The sequence below is a fragment of the Anolis carolinensis genome, chromosome 4, assembly GCF_035594765.1.
Source record: "Anolis carolinensis isolate JA03-04 chromosome 4, rAnoCar3.1.pri, whole genome shotgun sequence".
In the NCBI taxonomy this organism is placed as follows: Eukaryota; Metazoa; Chordata; class Lepidosauria; order Squamata; family Dactyloidae; genus Anolis; species Anolis carolinensis.
In genome coordinates, this window is record NC_085844.1 from 152,789,350 (window position 1) to 152,806,384 (window position 17,035).

Here is a 17,035-nt window from a genome sequence, read left to right on the forward strand (position 1 = left end):
TTGTCAAAGGCTTTCATAGCCAGAATCACTGGGTTGCTGTGAATTTTCCAGGCTGTATGGCCATGTTCCAGAAGCATTATCTCCTGACATTTCACCCACATCTTTTATTTATTTATTTATTTATTTATTTATTTATTTAAAGTATTTATATTCTGCCCTTCTCACTCTAAAGGGGACTCAGGGCACATATACATGGCAAACATTCAATGCCATTAGACATACAACATATAGACAGACAACAATGCCAATTTAACATTTTCCAGCTTCTGGCTTCATGAGGGTATGCTCGATTCCGGCCACAAGGGGAGCTGCCACTTCATCGTCCACTTGTGAAACTAAATCCTTCCTCATCTATGGCAGGCATCCTCAGAGGTTGAAAACTAGGCAAGTGGGGTTTCTATATCTGTGGAACGTCCAGGATGGGAGAAAGAATTCTTGTCTGTTTGAGGCAAGTGTGAAAGCTGCAACTGGCCACCTTGATTAGTAGGCAGGAAGCTGCAAGACTATTCAATGCTAATCAAGATGGCCAATTGCAACATTCATACTTGCCTCAAACAGACAAAAGTTCTTTCTCCCGTTCTGGACATTCCACAAATATATAAACCCCACTTGCCTAGTTTCCAACAGACCTTGCAACCTCTGAGGATGCCTTTCATAGATGTGGGCAAAATGTCAGGAGAGAATGCTTCTGGAACATAGCCATACAGCCCGGAAAACTCAGAGCAACCTAGTATACCAAGCAATTTTTCAGAATCCTAGATCTGAATCTTTGAAGCTTTCAACCAGTCTCTAAAGAAATAAGCGTTCTGCAACATTTTATTGTCTGTATGTATAACCTATACTCAAGACAAGAGGCTACTGTTAGAACAGAATATGAATAAATAGAATGTGTTATAGAAGGCTTTCATGGCCGCAATCACAGGGTAGTTGTATGTTTTCCGGGCTGTATGGCCATGTTCCAGAAATATTCTCTCCTGACGTTTCGCCCACATATATGGCAGCATCCTCAGAGGTTGTGAGGTTTGGAGAAACTAAGCAAGGAAGGTTTATATATCTGTGGAAAGTCCAGGGTGAGAGAATCCTCTCACCTCTGCAGGAGTCTACCGTATACCATGCAGCTGTGGACAAGTCTACATAGGGACCACCAAACACAGCATTGCTCAAACACGAGTCGAAGAACATGAGAGGCGCTGCAGACTAACTCAACCAGAGAAATCAGACATAGCAGAGCACTTGATGAACCAACCTGGACACAGTATATTGTTTGAGAACACAGAAATGCTTGACCACTCCAACAACTATCATGTCAGACTACACAGAGAAGCCATAGAAATCCACAAGCATGTGGACAACTTCAACAGAAAGGAGGAAACCATGAAAATGAACAAAATTTGGCTACCAGTATTAAAAAACTCAAAAATCAGAATAGTAAATAAGAAGCAGCACTCTGAAAACAGAGGAGTTCCAGACATGAATCAGTCAGGGGCAACTAACAACTCCGAACAAAAGATGCCCCCAGGCAGGAAGAAGCCAGGAGATAAAGCTATTCAATGCTAATTAAGGTGATTATCTACAACATTCACACTGGCCTCCAACTGACAAGAGTTCTTCTCTCACCCTGGACTTTCCACAGATATATATAAACCTTCCTTGCTTAGATTCTCCATACCTCACAACCTCTGAGGATGCCTGCCATAGATGTGGATGAAACATCAGGAGAGAATACTTCTGGAACATGGCCATACAGCCCGGAAAACATACAACCACCCAATAAACAGAATGGTTTCCAATTGGCAAGGGGGTCAGGCAAGATTGCAAAGAATCATCCTGTTAGTTTCACTTGTATGCTGAAAATATTATACACAAAGCAGGATTAGATTCAGAGGAAGGAAATCTGTAATTTGCAAGAAGGAACATGAACAATCCAAGATATGCAGATAACACAATACTGCTAACTGAAAATAGTGAAGACTTAGAACTGTTATTGAAGAAAGTCAAGAAAGAAAATGCAAGGGCCCATTTAGAGTTCAACATAATAAAGGAACAAGCACAGATATTTAAGACAACTTTAAAGCAGAGGATGAACTCATTGAAATCTTATAAAAATTGTCATACCTTGACTCAGTTATAAATGAGAGTGGAGACTGCAATAATGAAATCATAAAAAGACTAGCACTTGGAAGGGGAGCTATGAAGCAACTAGACCAGATTTTGAAATGTATATAATTGAATACTAAAATTAGAATGGTGCCAGCCATTGTATTTCCCATTTCTATGGGTGTGAAAGCTGAAGAGTGAGGAAAGCTGATAAGAAGATGAAAATCAACATTTGAAATGCTGTGATGGGGAAGAGTTCAGCGGATACCAATGACTGCTAAAAAGCCCAGTAAATGGGTCCTAAAGCAAGTAAAGCCTGAACAAGCACGTTTGGTGGGGATGAAGGAGAGGTCCTCGTGATGGCCCCCCATCAGATTAGCCCCCACCCTGTCCACATTCCATAAAGACTTGAAAACTTGGATGTTTCAACATGCCTTCTATAGAGAACGTAGCCGAACTACGATGTGCGAGGCTGCTTGCTGCCACCAAATAAATTATATATTTCTTTGCTGCCACCAATTATATTTATATGTTTCTTTTGCTGCCACCATTTACAACATATATGCCACAACTCAGAGACCCAAAGATGGAGGGAAACTCTGTATTATGGAGCGATGGTTAATAAGCAGACAGGCCACCTCTTTATTATGATGAATAGGAAAACACACAAACACTTGAGGTAAAGTGAAAAAACAGAAATATGATATTTATTTGTATTTGAACAAAAAGGTTGTGTATTGCTTTTAATAAAATAACAGCCTGGTTACTTAAATAGTGAATGGTTCTTTAACTTGAGTTCCTTAAAAATATGTTCCCTCACACAGGAATATAAACAGGCTTTTTAAACCTTTGAATCCTCTCTTCCAGAGGCTCTTTACACAAGCACTCTAACCCTCAGAGGTTCACTACAATTCTTAGCACTTCTCCCTGAAGGCTACTTTAACTTTTCCCTCAAAGAGGTTTCTCACAAACATTTCCCAAATTCTTCCTTCCTCTTCAAAATTCCACTACCTAACTCTTTAAACACCAAGCCCTAACTGACTAACTCTTTGACTGAATAGCTCTTACTGTCTCTCTGGCCCCGCCTACCTCCTGTTTCTAAGCAACTCCCTCCAATTTCATCAACCAATCAGACTGCACTTCCATATATGAAGCTGCCTGATCACTTCTCCCCCTTACTTAATCTTTCTTACTAAGGCCTTGATCTGCCTTTAGACACTAGCCCTGCAAGGTAGGCCAATCCGTTACACTTTCGAATAACAGTTTAGCTTGTAACCATCACTTCCCACCCCTAATTTATTTATTGTTTCAGTTTCCAGCACTTTATTACCAGTCCTGGTACTATTGTCCTGCCTTTTGCACAAGCCTTGTCCTTCCCTCGCAATTTTCAATAGGCCCACTGTTCGGTTTTGTAATGTTGATTGACGTATTTTAGGATGGTTTTATTTCCTTGGTTTTAATTGTTTTTAATTACATTATTTTTGTTATGTGTTTTAATTTTGTGCCTTGAATTCTGTGTTTATTCTGGGCTTTGTCCCCATGTAAGCCACCCCAAGTCCCTTCTGGGAGATGGAGGCAGGTTATAAGAATACAATTGCTGTCATCATCATCATCATTATCATTATCATTATTATTATTATTATTATTATTATTATTATTATTATTATTATTATTATTAACTCTCTCTAAAAGCCAAAATTGCTAAGCTGAGACTGTTGTAATTTGGACATATCACGAGAAAGCATGACTCACTAGAAAAGACTATAATGCTTGGTAATGTAGAAAGCAGTAGGAAAAGAGGAAAACCATATTACAGATGGATTGACTCAATCAAGGAGTCTGCAAGGCTGATGATGAAGTGGCTTGGGTCACTATTGTTCTAAGTCAACTTGAAGGCAGTTAAGAATTTGCATAAATATCCACAAACACCTTCTGTCAGATTTTTCTGTGGGCTTCAAGCTGTCCAGAATCAATCGTTTTTTCTATTCCCCCCCCCCCAAAAGGAGAATTGCCACTCCTTAACATTTCTATTTATCTTTGAAATATGTTGTGCATTACTTAATATATTTTCTTTTTTTTAAAAAAACTTAAAACCAGAAATGGACTTCCAGCCACTTTTGATTTTGTTCCCTTCTGCGCCCCCATTTTTCTGTGATTTGTGACATCTACGCAATCCCTAGAGGGTCCTAGTAGTATTAAATGGCCCCCAAGTCCCACCACAGTTGTCAACCCAATATAGGTCCTTGGGTGTTTTCCAAGGGGGAAGATGTGATGGAAATGTAATTTTAACACTAAAATAAAACTAGAATTCCTCCTCCTTTCCCACAATCATTCCTCACTCCCCCAGAGACTGATTTACAATGTCATCTCTTAGTGCCTACACATTTTCTTTATTTTTGCTATTTGTTGCTGGTAGCAGATTGGTATAGTGTTAAATTGTCCATCTGTTTACTTCTAAAATGTTCTATTTGTTCTATCCATTTAATTTAATATAGCTTTTAAACAATATATAAAGAGAATAGAAGCTATAATACATATACTTGGAAGGTCTAAATGTTATCCACTGTAATCTAGTTATTCTTGGCCTCACTGTAGTTTTCACACACCTAATGACTATAGGATCTGACCAGCAAGGAAACCACCATGTCAAACATACATGGCCTTTGGCTGTCATTCTGAAACTCATTTTCACCACACTGAAGATGAACTCTTATTAGTGTGAATGTGGAATTCAAGTACTATTTGCAAGTTTTAAATGTACGTAACACTTTACATTATGTGTCAGCATGGCACCAATTATAGCATAACTGTTGTAAGTCTTGTTGAGATGGGCTGAAGTTTCAAACTTTAGATAAAACTCCCAGCCCTCTCACGCACATGCACACACTTTGAACAGTTTGGTTACATATACCAAGTTCGATCTATATTTTCAATATCTTGTATTCACTGTAATATCTCCACCCTTCCAATAAGGAAATAAAAACAGCATTCGGTATTTATCTCTCACTCCTGTTTTATCACATGGGGAAAAAACTTGGTGAGGTAGCCTACCCTGTTTCCCCTAAAATAAGACATCCCCAGAAAATAAGACCTAGTAGAGGTTTTTCTGAATTGCTAAATATAAGGCCTCCCCCAAAAGTAAGACCTAGCAAAGTTTTTGTTTGGAAGCATGCCCAACGAACAGAACACCAGAGCATGCAGGACGGTAAATGTACGTACCATAGAGTGTTGTATATGGAAATAATGGTAGTAACAAGAAATTCTTGATAGGATTCAATTTGTCTGGTTATGCTGGTTTGTGATGACAACTACTGTACAGTATAATGTTCATTTTTTTGTTCAACAATAAATGTGAATTCTTCTTCATGGAAAAATAATACATCCCCTGAAAATAAGACCTAGAGCATCTTTGGGAGCAAAAATTAATATAAGACACTGTCTTATTTACGGGGAAACACGGTAGGCTGGAGAAATTATTTGAGCCAAGCAACTAGAGTAGGAGTTAGAAGACCCTTTTGTGGTTCCAGGAACTCCTCAATAATTTTTTTTAAGTCCAAAACGCCCCAAAAAGATCTCTAGGGAATATCGAATACCATGTTTTGAGTCTACTTAGACCTGTCAGACATCAAAATTAAATTATGCCAACAATGTTTTAAAATAGCCTCAGAATTGCCCTAAATAACACCTGGGGGCCCAAGAAATCCCCCAGACATGCCCCAGGCCCCCCACAGGACAATTGAGGGGGCGGGGTCCTCCAAGCCATATATATTGCATGTGTGTGTGTGTGTGCATACACAAACACACATACACAAATAGTACGAATGTGATACATAAGTCAAATAACATAAAAATGCTTAGTTTAGCCATACACACACACACACACACACACACACAGAGGACTTACAAAACTAGGAGGTGCTGGCACTTCATTTCTAAAGTGTTTCTAAACTTTCAGTGGTAAAAATTTTGGAAATCTAACGAGCTAATGAAATTTTATTATTTCATTAATAGTGCTTTATGCGGGAGGCTAATTTAACTAATTTAAATAATTTACAACATCATAAAACTGCCAGCAAAACACGAGGAAAGGAATGAGGAATGAGGAATGAATGAGGAAGTACAGCCACCAGTGGACAGTGAAGTACAGCCACCTGTGGCCGGAATCGTGAAGCTGGAAAAAAAATGTTAAATGCCTCTGTGTCTGTCTATATATGTTGTTTGTCTGTTGGCATTGAATGTTTGCCATATATGTGTTCATTGTAATCTGCCCTGAGTCCCCTTCGGGGTGAGAAGGGCGGAATATAAATACTGTAAATAAATAAATAAATAATAGTAACTGCATGCACAATAAGGAAATCATTGCTGTCAGTGGGGAAAATTCAGAGGCTTCTCTCTCCCTCATTTTTAGAGCTCTCATGATGAAACTTGCTATAGTGGTACAATATATTCCCCACTCTTAGCCCACCAAATTTCTATTTCAGGGTGACAGTGTAATAATAATAATAATAATAATAATAATAATAATAATAATAATAATAATTTATTTATATTTCAGCCTATCTCCCCGGAGGGACTCAAGGAGGATTCCAAACATAAAAGGCAAACATTCAATGCCCAAACACAACAACAGTACATCCATAATAATGAAAATTGACAACCCAACATATAAAAACAAATTATGACTTAATAACTAAAATTAAATTAAGAACGCAACCTGTTATATTGGACAAAAAGCAAAACATCACACAGAAGCCTTCCCAGTTCCTTGGGGGCAAATAGATTGATCATTGCTCAATATGTCTATTGAGTTGGCAGGGCGAACATGGCAGGGATATATAATGTTTACTTTAAGTTTGAAAACATTAGCAAGGTGGAATGAGTTTAGAACACACTGGGTGACCACGGACAGCAACAACGCTAGCTACCTCTGCTGTGGTGTTAGAACAATTTACATGCTCACCACAAAAGTCTGTGAAGCAGTGTTCATAAAAAACTGTAGTTAGTCGATCAAGTTTACAAGGAATTTTGAAAAGTGCAAAGTGGAAGGGGTACATTCAAAAGCTGCTGCATGCTACGAATGAGGATGACACAGATTACCGACTCCAGTACTATGAGTGGTTTGCAAGCATGCTGCGTGATCACGACACATTTGCAGTGAAGATTGTCTGGTCTGATGAGGCACAATTAAAACTAAATGGTACTATATAAACCACCACAATTCTGTGTACTAGTCCTCTGAAAAGCTGCACATTCATCTGGAAAAAGACATAAATTTAGCAGAACTTACTGTGTGATGTGGTTTGTCATTCCAGGGCTTGATTGTACCGTTCTTCTTTGAAGGCACTGCTCCTGGTGCACTGTATCTTGACATGCTTCACACATTAATGTTACCTGCCATCCAAGAGCTGTTTGGGGACAAAAGCTTTTATCTACAACAAGATGGCACTCCACCATTGAGATGTCAGAGTGTATCTCAATGAAGCCCTATCTAGATAATGGATAGGTGAAAGAGGTGCTGTTGCATTTCCAGCATGGTCCCGGGATCTAACACTTCTCAACTTTTACCTATGGGGGTCCCTAAAGGATGATATTTATTAGAGGAAACCAGCTACGCTGGATGCTCTATGAGAAAACATTGCAATGTTGTGTGCAGGTATTATACTAAACACATTACAGAACATAGTTTGGCGGCTTCAACAGTGTTTGAATGCCACTTTAAATGTTGAATCCAAAATTCAAGGACACCTCTCATATCAATTTAAAGTAGTTATAGTTATAGAGTAATATTTTCCATGTCAAAACATGTATACATTTTTAGGGTTACTGTGTGTGTGTGTCATACGTTTATGTTCATACTGTGCACGTGTGTGCGTCTGTGTGTGTGTGTGTGTGTGTGTGCATATATACATATACACATATATACATGCACAGTAAAGGTAAAGGTTTCCCCCTGACGTTAAGTCTAGTCATGTCTGACTCTGGGGATTGGTGCTCATTTCCATTTCTAGGCCGAAGAGCCAGTGTTGTTCGTAGACACCTCCTAGGTCATGTGGCTGGCATGACTGCATGGAGCATGATTACCTTCCTGCTTGAGCAGGTCCTATTGATCTACTCACATTTTCATGTCTTCGAACTACTAGGTTGGCAAAAGTTGGGTCTAACAGCGGGAACTCACACTGCTCCCCGGATTTGAACTGCTGACCTTTTGGTAAGCAAGTTCAGCAGCTGAGGGTTGTACACAGTACAAAGCCCATATCTGCAGGGGATACATTCCCAGACTTTGCACGGATACACAAAACCATGAATAATAGCAATATTGAGATTAGACCTTCTGACCCAAAAATGCCATATTGTTGTGCTGGAGGATCTAGAAATGCCTGGAGAAGCCATATTTTGTCATATGTGGATAAATGAAACTGGGGATATCCATCCCATTAATATGCGGGTGGTGTTATATCTTAATATGCTAACTATGCCAATAAAAAGTGCCCCATTAACTTCTCCTGCAGCATACCACACAGATAGCTAATGCAAAAACATCAACCAATGTACATACCCTGTTTCCCCAAAAATAAGACATCCCCGAAAAATAAGACCTAGTAGAAGTTTTTCTAAATTGCTAAATATAAGGCATCCCCCAAAAGTAAGACCTAGCAAAGTTTTTGTTTGGAAGTATGCCCAGTGCCTGCCAAACAGAACACCAGAGCATGCAGGATTGCTAAATGTACATACCAGTTGTACATGGAAATAATGGTAGTAATAAGAAATTCTTGATAGGATTCACAGTTTGTCTGGTTATGCTGGTTTGTGATGACAACTACTGTATGGTATATAATAAATGTGAATTCTTCTTCATGGAAAAATAAGACATCCCCTGAAAATAAGACCTAGCACTTCTTTGGGAGCAAAAATTAATATAAGACACTGTCTTATTTTCGAGGAAACACGGTATGTACAAATAATACCTCAAGGTCTGTGGTTCTTGGAGGAGAAATAATGATAATAAGACACATAATATTTTAATTTCAAATTATCAGAGCTTAGAAATGTTCCTGTTTTGGACTAGACTTTCCAGGATCTCTCTGCCCACATGTAGCTTTTCCAAGCTTTGTATTCTACTTGTCAAAGATAATTGTTTGATTTATATCTATGTACCTGTATAGTTTATATATACACAGAACAAGATTGTTATGCTCCAGTAGAAATAAGAATGAGAAGAAATGGAATGAGAAAGGGCTTTGAGCTAACCTTTAGATGAAACTTTTATAGAATGACATAGACAATTATAACTCTGTACAGCTCTTTGAGCCATTTGTTGGCATTTCACAGGAAATAATATCCCCAATAGATAATTCTATATGATAGTCCATAAGATATATAAATTGAATGGAGCAACCTTGATTGAATATGACAGATGTTTTAGCCATTCCTTCAGGAGGGATGGGGGCATAGGGCTTGACCCTAATGTCACTGCAGGCAGTGGGAAGGATCCCTTTGGAAGAAATATATTTTGGCTCAATTATAAGGTAGAAAATGCTTTCCAATGCTTTTTGCCCCATCTACTTCTCTTTCTTACGCTTTTCTTTTTCTCTATTTTCTGGGTGTGTTGACTCCTTTATTCACATTGATTATATACATTTCCATAGAAATATATGTAAAGATAGTATGAACTATTTCAGACTTGAATAAAGGTACTTTGGGACAGAATCTTATTTTTCCACTTTGGCAGTTGGGGTAGAATCCAGTGGAAGTAGCACTAATTGGGGAAACCATGTCAAGTAGACAGCATTTGTATGTGAATGCACCTTCAAGTTGCTTGTTGACTTATGGTGACCTGAGGAATTTCATAGGGCTTTCTTAGGAAATGAATACTCTGAGGTGGTTTTGCCAGTTCGTTTCTCTGAAATATAGCTTACAGTAACTAGGATTCATTGACAGTCTCTCATTCAAGTACTGCCTAGACCTTACTTAGTTTCCAAGATCAGACAGGTTCTGATATATTTCAGGTATTTAGGCTCATAGACAGTATTTGATTATTCCTGAACCCATGATATCACTAAATGATGCCCAGACAAGCCAAAATAAAGAGTGTAAGAACCCATAATTCTAGCAAAACTATACTAAAAACCAGCAGGGAAATAAAACAATTGAAGCATTGAATCCCTTTGTCATATGTATATGTATCATGTTTTGTTGGGTTTCTTTGATTGCATATATTTGATGTTTTACATTTACAAAAATGCATGTTGTTATTGCTGTTGTTGACACAATCTGACATTTCTGTTTGGCTTCAAGTTGGAGGTGGTTTAACAAATTCTCCAAAAACAGGGGCAGGTGAGGAAAGTGTGCCCAAGCATTGAGGTTGTTGTTTTCAACCTAACTTTGGGGAACAAGGTTGAGGCCAGTAGGAATCTCAACTGGATCCCACCAAAGGACTGCATTTTACCTAGGAGCTATATAAAGTCACTCCTGATTTAGAGCAGTAAGTTTATATAGATTCTAAAGTTCTGGCAAGTATGAAAATAAGTTAATGACATTTCAATACTTGGTTCCATCTTTGGACACAGCGAGTAAAATAGAAGAAAAAAGATCAAGATAAAAATAGATTTTGCAAAGTTGCAAAATTGGCATTTTTCTTTTATGAGAGAGCATATTTGAAAATGGAGGCATTTATTAAACTACAATACCATTGTCCATGGCCAAGAGACTAACCATTAGATATTAACTGGTGACTCAGCTTCCTTTCCAGAAGAGAATTTAATTTATAGTCCCAAATTAAATATGCCTGTGGATTGCAAAACTGGGGGATATTGTGCCATTTTCCAGCCAAAAGTTGGCTGACTCTTACCTTTTGCATACGATTATAATCCCCTCGCTTCCTTTTGAGAGTCTAAAATAATTGCTGCAGTTATAGTCATTCATAGTCACACATGACCTTTCAGTTTTCTAAGACTGGCTTTTTGGAAAGTTAGAGAAACTAAACAATTAATCAAAAATGTAGCTACTTTTCTGCAAGCAAAATCTGCACACTTGCAATATTGTAACCTTTTTACATTCAACAGTTTATATTTTCACATGCCTGCAAAAAAATCTGCATTCTTACAATACTGGATACAAACTATTTCACTCATGTGATGGGAGCTGGATAAATGTATCACAAGGAAGTATGCCTTTATTTTTGAAATTTTGATATTTTGCAATTCACAAAAAGTGTTCAGTTTCCATAGCACATGGGAAAGGTGTTTTAGCCCCTTTCTCTATGAAAATTCCACACAATCTAGGAACTAAGGAAAATTGCTCATATTTGTGGCAATGGAAGCCCCCACCACCCTGCCCCTTGGGGCTAAATGCAATATAAGGATGTGATAACATACAGTTGGCCCACTTACTATGCAAGCTCATTGAGTGAGGTTTCAGTTACGCATGAAGAGTTATGTATACCATAGATTTGCACTAGTCATGCCTAGTGAAGTGTTCTCCCTAGGCCTACAGCACAATGCTATGGTTGATGCAATCATAAAACATGGGAAGGCCTTTCTGCCATGGCACCCTGATACTGGAATGCCTTCCTCTTAGGAGCTCAATTGGCACTCATATTGGCATTATAATTGTGCAGAGTTAAAACATAGCTTTTAATTTAAGCCTTTTGGGTTTAATCCTTTTTCACCAGTTTGTGCAAAAACAGTGGAGGTCTTTAATGAAAAATATTGTCACTAGACATCAGTAGAAAGGATGAAAGACCTTATAGGACTAAGATCTGCAAACATTTAGTCATGAAGGCCAAAGATATGTCCAAAATACCAGTCTAACTCCATGGCAGTACTTTTCTGGATATCTAGTTAGGGTATATTGGTTTTTATGATGTTTTAAATGTTTTTAGTTTTTAATGCCTTTTGTATTGTATTGTTGATGTGATGGCACTGTGTTGCCAATTTGTAAGCCGCCCTGAGTCCCCCAGGGAGAAGGGCGGGGTAGAAATACCAGAAATAAATAAATAGTTAGATTATCATTTTTGACTTAAGGTGGCCCTAAGGCAAATTCATCACAGGGATTTCTTGCCATTGCTCTCCTCTGAGGCTGAGAAAGTTCAGATTTGAACCCTGATATTTCAGTGTCCTAGTCCTATGGCTTTATCAGATTAGCGTTTTAAAGGGACACCCCCTCATTCTTGGCATCTTCTGCAGAATTCTGGGAAATGTAGTTTAGGGCAGGGCCTTTGCAATTTTCAGCCAGAGAGGTCCTTGCCTTCTTAAACTACATTTCCCAGAGTTCTTCAGGAGGCAGAAGATGCTAAGAAAGCCTGCTTTGAAACACTAGTCTAAAAAAGCCCCACTCAAACCACTATACCAAGCTGGCTCTCCTAGATCATTGGTTCTCAACCTGTGGGTCCTCAGTGTCTTGGCCTACAACTCCCAGAAATCCCAACCAGTTTACCAGCTGTTAGGAATTCTGGGAATTGAAAGCCAAAACATCTGGGGACCCACAGGTTGAGAACCACTGTCCTAGATTATCACACAGACCAATAAAAGTAAGAATCGTAAAGAATGTTAATTATATTAAAATCCTTAAGGTTGCAATTCTATATTAACTTCTGTATACACCTATACAGTAGCATGAAAGTGACCATCTACACCCCCCAAAATGTGTAGGTGCATCACTCAAACAAGAGGACTAATGGAAATAATAGCATACAAATGTAGAGAGTTGAGCTATACTTGAAAAGAAGGTATAACACACCTTCACTTGAAAAAAGGAAGACTCTTCAAGTTCTCCTTGTGGCCACTCAACCTTCTCTCTAACTTCAATGGCCAATTTTCTTCTTACAGTTCTTTATAGGCTTCTTAACAGTTCTTTATCTTTAAAGCAGTTTTGAGCTAGACAGACATTAAAATAGAGAAAAGCCCTCTTGCAGCCTTTCATATAGATAAGTAACCTCTGTAGATCCCCATATTGAACATTTTCTTCTTTGAAAAGAAATTCTTTCAATTTGCCTAATTGGTTAGATCATTGGTCCCCAAACTGGTCCTCCACATGTTAGTGACTTCAATTCTCATAAGCCCCACCCAGCGTGGCTGTCATGAATTCTGGAAACTGAAGTCCATACACCTGGAGAACCAAAGGCTAAGGACCAATAATCTAGCTAATTAAACAAATTAATTTTTTTCAAAGAAGGAAATGTTCGATATGGGGAGGTTACTTACCAATATGAAAGGCTGAAAATTAATTGCACACTCCTATGATCACTTTTTTGCTCAGACTTAAATCCCATTCTATTCAATTGGAGACCTTATCTGCAAAGTACATTTAGGATTGCAGCCTTTGTATAGTATGTATGTGTCTCAAAGCATACCACATACATTATCTCAGTAATTCCTGTAATGCAGGCCAAATAGACTGGAATCTGTTTTAAATGCATTTTTTATGGGATAATGAACTCTTGACTTGGCATATTTTCTGACTTGAATCAACCAACAAGTTTCAGGAGGAAGTTCCTAAACTATTTAAAATTTGGGAAGAGTTCTATGATTTCCAAAGGAATTAAACTGAACCCATCTGTAGGAATGTGATTCTGTGCTAATTTTGTACACAAAGAGTGCAACAAATTAATTTATTAATTTTCTTCCCACTACAAAAAAGTTTTTGAAACTGTGGTTTTCAGACTAGTCACAGTATGGGAATTGTTCCCTACCGACTTTGTACATTATTTTGGGGGGGATAAAATATAATTTTCTTATAATTATTTTCCAGTTGTTTTGGTTGTTGTTGTTGTTGTGTGTCTTCATATTGTTTCCAACTTCTGGTGAACCTAGAGTGTGATTTTCTTGGCAAGATTTGTTCATAAGGGAATTGGCCGTCTGCAAGGACATTGCCCAGGGACACCCAGATGTTTTGATGTTTTACCATCCTTATGGGAAGCTTCTCTCATGTCCCCGCATAAAGCTGGAGCTGATAGGAAGAGCTCATCCGCGCTCTCCCCAGGTTGGATTCAAACTGGCAACCTTCAGGTTAGCAACCCAACCTTCAAGTCAGCAGTATTGCTGGCACAAGGGTTTAACTCACTGCGCCACCGGGGGCTCCATCAGCAGTTCAGAAAGCATGTCATGGCCAAGATCACCCAGTTGGTTTCTATGTCCAAATTGGGGTTTCAACCCTGGTCTCCAGAGTTGCAGTCCAATGTTCAAACTACTATATCACACCAGCTCTTATTCAACTGGAAATCAACAGGGGGAATTAAATCTTCACTAAAGTCAATAACCCAGGTTTCCACTTCCTATTTCTTTCCAGCCGCTGGGAACAGTTGCCTCCCCGTACCTCCCTCTGCAAATATTAGTAAACACGCAAGAAGGCAATTCATGTTTTCATCTACCTAGGTAGCGTGGATTAGTATGCAAATAAGGCAGCATAAGAACAGGCCACAGCAGTAGCGCTAATGCTCTAAGTGATCTTTCAGTGTAATTAGAATTTGTTTCATCACACTAATTTGACATGGCAAATTAGTGTAGCTAAGAGATGGGTCTTTTTTGCAGAGCCAGGGTTCCAGTTATGTACACAGAAACTTGCCAGTGCGTCCACCTGCTCAGGGGAGTTGTGTAACATTGTCGAGAAGTGACAATTAGCAAAAGCTCTAGAAAATATCAGTTTGTTTTATTTTTAATCTGTTAACTTGATAGGTTATATTTCTTCTTGCCACTGCCATTTAGGTGACGGCTCAGGGAGCTTAACACACCAAGCGGATGAGAAATCTCTCCTGGCTAAGAATAAGTCATGGTGTCCTACAATTATACACATTTTATATCAAATCTTGTCCAAACGTTGAGTGCCAATTTGTGCTGCCAGAAAGAAAAATTAGAGCAGTTTCAAAACCCCTAGTCCTCAAAGCATCAGATATAAAAGCTACTAAAGTCCATTGAGTGGCACTGATTTAATAAGATGTGTCCAACCATTTGTAAAGAAAACAGGTCTTTGCATGACATATTGGAAAATTAGGCTAAGACCCTGCACCATCAAAATATAACTGTAGTTATGGAACTTCTGAAAAACCTACTGTTCCAGCCTAGCAGTGCTTCAGTTGAAGGTTATGTGAGGAACTACAGATTGAAATGCTTCAAAATGACATCTTCAGACATTCCTGGTTATAGGCTAGATGGAGAACAGGCAACTCGAATGACCCTTCAGAACCTTCTGCAACTGATTGTCTCAATGCACACTATGCTCGGTGGAGATGTTGCTTTCCAGTGCCTTGCTCTTTGGTGACCCTCTGCCAGACTGTAAATGGAGGTTTTTGATGTCACCTGCATTTTCCTCCCATCCCCGAATTGCAAGGCTTGACTGAATTGTTTGATCCATCTAGAGCAGTTGTTCTCAACCTGTGGGTCCCCAGATGTTTTGGCCTTCAACTCCCAGAAATCCTAACAGCTGTTAAACTAGCTGGGATTTCTGGGAGTTGTAGGCCAAAACACCTGGGGACCCACAGGTTGAGAACCACTGATCTAGAGTAAACCCATTAAATACTTTTGATTTACTGTATGGATTTACTCAGCTCTCAACAACTGAATGGGTCTGCTTCACTTGGAACTTAATTATAAAACTGAGTGCTTTCGCGGAATGTCATGCATGTTTTGTTGTCTACTTTTCCTAATATATGCACTTTTGACCCATTTTTCTTAATATGCACATTTTGTTTACATTGAAGCATATTTTTGCACATGTTTCAAAGATAGGCATTTTGAATTGTGTGCATTCATTTACATATAATTCAAAAAGGGTGAGGAAGAGTCTGATGTCTGCTGTTTTCTTCTCACTGACAGGAAACTGGAAAATAGAAGCACACTTTCTTGCAGCCCCAAAACCGAATGCACTTGTATAAGATTTCTTTCTCTGCCCTCACCCACCCCGCAAGAACCCAATGAATAGGTGAAATGGAGTCTGGTATAGCAAGCATTGTTCTACTTAGATAAATGAATGACTTCTATTTAGGTTGAGACAAGTAGTGAGATGCTCAAGAAAAAATTACAGGATCTAAATGTGGCTCTCTTCCACAAAGCTATGCTTAGCAACCCAATATCCACATTGGACAGAACCTGGTCAAGATGAGATCCTCCAGGATTCTGGTAATTTGGGCACCAGAACATGAGGAAATTACAAAGTGTTACAAACTGTGAAATGAATTTTTGTTGTGCATGTCTTGTTGAGAATTGCCTTTCATTTGACTTACTTACTTACTTACTTACTTACTTAGGCGATCCCTCGTCGTTCGAGGACGATGGTCTTCCAACCTTGGTATCTTGGGCGTGTGTTCTTAGGTGACTGAAGAGACCGATTCTTGACCCGCATATTCTCCCGCAGTGAGGACATCGGTTTCCAGGTGGAAGGCGGTCCCGGTCGGGGTTAGCTTGACGCTCCTTCCTCTTGGCACGTTTCTCCCTTAAGCCCTCCGTTCGTGCCTCTTCAAACTCCGCAGCACTGCTGGTCACAGCTGACCTCCAATTAGAGCGCTCAAGGGCCAGGGCTTCCCAGTTCTCAGTGTCTATGCCACAGTTTTTAAGGTTGGCTTTGAGCCCATCTTTAAATCTCTTTTCCTGCCCTCCAACATTCCGTTTCCCATTCTTGAGTTCAGAGTAGAGGAGCTGCTTTGGGAGACGGTGATCGGGCATTCGGACAACGTGGCCAGTCCAACGGAGTTGATGGCGTAAGAGCATCGCTTCAATGCTGGTGGTCTTTGCTTCCTCAAGCACGCTGACATTTGTCCGCCTGTCTTCCCAAGAGATTTGCAGGATTTTCCTGAGACAACGCTGATGGAAACGCTCCAGGAGTTTGGTGTGACGTCTGTACACAGTCCACGTTTCGCAGGCATAGAGCAGGGTTGGGAGGACAATGGCTTTATAAACAAGCACCTTGGTCTCTCTACGGATGTCCCGGTCATCAAACACTCTCTGCT